The sequence below is a fragment of the Pygoscelis adeliae genome, unplaced genomic scaffold (assembly GCF_000699105.1).
Source record: "Pygoscelis adeliae isolate BGI_AS28 unplaced genomic scaffold, ASM69910v1 Scaffold11, whole genome shotgun sequence".
Lineage (NCBI taxonomy): Eukaryota > Metazoa > Chordata > Aves > Sphenisciformes > Spheniscidae > Pygoscelis > Pygoscelis adeliae.
The window spans coordinates 593,418-596,213 of NW_008824059.1; the positions used below are offsets into that span (position 1 = coordinate 593,418).

The 2,796-nt window shown below is 38.7% G+C and overlaps 1 protein-coding gene across 1 annotated transcript in view; it reads left to right on the forward strand.

Moving 5' to 3' along the window:
- The window catches only part of MYH10 (myosin, heavy chain 10, non-muscle), a 104,072-nt gene that overhangs the window by 54,664 nt on the left and 46,612 nt on the right, over nucleotides 1-2,796 (forward strand). The gene's annotated exons all lie outside the window — the stretch shown is intronic.

Sequence of the window (2,796 nt, forward strand, 5' to 3'; positions counted from 1 at the left end):
TTGGGTTCCTAGGTGTACCTATCCCTCTCCAGTGATCACAGAAGGAGTAGTAGCTTCATACTGAAACATCTAACCTTTTTTTTAGATGTCTGAGTTGTTTTCCGAGCAGGTGTGATAGAGCTTTGCAAAATTCACATCGCTTAGCTGAATAAGCCAAACCTTTGCCAGCTGCTTTACAGACCTCTGTCAAAGTCTGTTATTCTGCACTAAAATAGTGCTAGTTGTTTAAAATATTAGACATAAACGGAGGAAGTGTGCTTCTGGCTTGGTATGAAAATTTCTTGGTGTGTGTTTCACCACAATATTTTCCCCCTAGGCTCTCTGATGTGAAGCTCAAGATTATTAAACTTGCAGAGTGAGCCAAGGAAATAATAATGGAATCAAAAATTTCTGCATTTCTGCAGCAACTGTGTAAATTTGAATTTAGAGGGATTTTTATTTTACTTTATTACATTCATGTTAAGTTTACCGTTCTTCCTGGCAAAATTTGAAGTTCTTACTGTTTCTTAAGATTTTGTTGCTTCTCATGTGGACGGTCATTCTTGAAAGAAACAAAGCTTTTGTCTTGATTGTAGGTTTGCATTTCTTAAATACTTGAAGTACAGTGCAAAAACAAAACCCCAGGCTCCTGAAGTATTGCTTTCCTCTAGGTTCGTTCATAACCTTTTTGATTTTTGAAGAATAATGATCATCTTATCCATACGAAACCACCTTGCAGTGACTAAGGCTGTAGAGAAAGTTACTTGGTGTTGTGGGTTTATTTTTTGTTGTTGTTTGGCAAAAGTGTGGCAAGCAGTGCACAACTAATTAAACTATTGCCCTTTTTCCTTGCTGCTCAAGGTCCATCTGTCATCTTGTGTTTTATTTGGAATTAGTCCTTTGCATAAACACAGATTTTAGTATTTTGCGCATGCAATGACAAGCAAATAATTCATTTAAACAGTCTTTATGAAGTGAGTATGTAGTTAAACTAAACCTACTGACATTAATAATTTGGGATGTAACTTGCAGCTGGAATGCTTGCTTGCTAACATATGCATTTGTTTGTTTGCAATGAACAGCCCGAATCACCTAAACCCGTGAAACATCAGGCAAGTGTTTTTCTTTATGCTTTTAAAGTTATGTAGGCAAACTGATACGTATTCTTCTATTTTCTGTCAATTTGTATTTGTAACATGTGGGAAATCTTGTAGAGGTACACAGCTAATAGTAACCTTTGTTAACATTTAACTGGCTTTGAGAGAGTGGACTAGTGAACAGCTTACAAGTTCCTCAGCATTGCAAAGCACTTCTCGGCACTAAAGTCATGCTAATCTGTCCTGAAGCAAAAGGTTCACCCTCTCTCTAGCTGACCTTGTCCAATATGTTGTGCATATACTTGGTTAATGTGCTGCTGAGAGAGTGCAGAACGCTTTTTAAAATATTAAACAAAGTACTAAATAAAAGAGATAGATTAATGGAAGCTACAAAATTCTTTTGATTAACATACCATTTTATCTGAATATTTTTATAGCTTCTCAGATAACCTGATAAAGACTTTGATCTCAAGTGTAAAAGGCTTGGCATAACCAATTGTCTTCTGAAATCAAGTTTTTCCCCTGACTTCCTAGGATAAGTGGTGTGAGCAATGTAGTATCTGTTCAGTGTTGCTGCCTGAATTAATGTTTGAGCTTCAGCTGTGCTTATTCCTCAGGTTGGCTGGAGCCGCCATGCAGATAACGCTGCCCGTTTCCTGCTCCCCTAATCCCTCTCTTCCCGTGGGCAGCAGTTGTCAGTCTGTTCTAGACCACCTTCTTGTACGAGAGTAGGAATTGCAGTACTCCCAGTGCTATGGAGCGTACTTGTGAAGGGGCATAAAGAGGAGGGTTAGGTGGAAGTTGAGGGTAGGACTGTGGAAACAGATAAACAATTGCTGCCACATGTCATGCAAGATGAATGCTCCACTCTCTGACCCGAGATGGTAAGTGATGCCTTTTTGTCATGGGCAGGAGCTTTTAAATAAAGCTTTACAGCAGCTCTGTATGGTGTAACCAAGGCTTGGTAACTGAAGCAGCTACCATGAGTCAGTTTAGCTGATTGTATTCTTTCCCCCTACATTTTTCTGAAAGCTGACTGTAGTGCAACTTAAACTGTAGTGGAAAGGAAAATAATAAAAGAAACTTCAAGTTAGGTCTGGTATACTGGAAGCAAAAAGAAATCACATGGACAGCTGTGATGCCTTTGCTATTCATTGTGTGGTAACTTGTTAAACCTCTGTAACTCAATCATGCGTCTGAGCCCACGGTCTCATTTTCAGAAGTTACAGACATTCTTAGTATTTAACCTAATCCTTCCTCCTTGCAAACCTCAGTCAATTCGAATGGTTTTTACCGAAATATTTCTCTGTTCCAAAAATAGACAGAGCAGTGTTTAGTTTAACCCTCCTTTTGCTTACAGTTAGCATGTCAGGGTTGAAATAAACTGTTTGTTGGCAAACATTTTAAATGTATCAGTGGAAACATGTTAATCCAGAAGTGTTGATATTGCATAAACCATAATCATTAACATTTCTGTTTCAATGTCATTTTGAACTACAGAGTGGATCCCTGTTGTATGTGAGTAGCATGTAGTTCTCCCTGCCTCACCCAGGCTTCACAACGAACTGAATCACTGGGATGCTGGTTTTTCTGAAACTGAGACAATAACCTGTCCTTATCTTAATGTTGCCCTGCATGAAATATTGCATGACTTCACTTTTTCCACAACACTGCAATACTGCTTTTTCCAAGTGCCGTTTAGATGCCTATGCGGGAGATA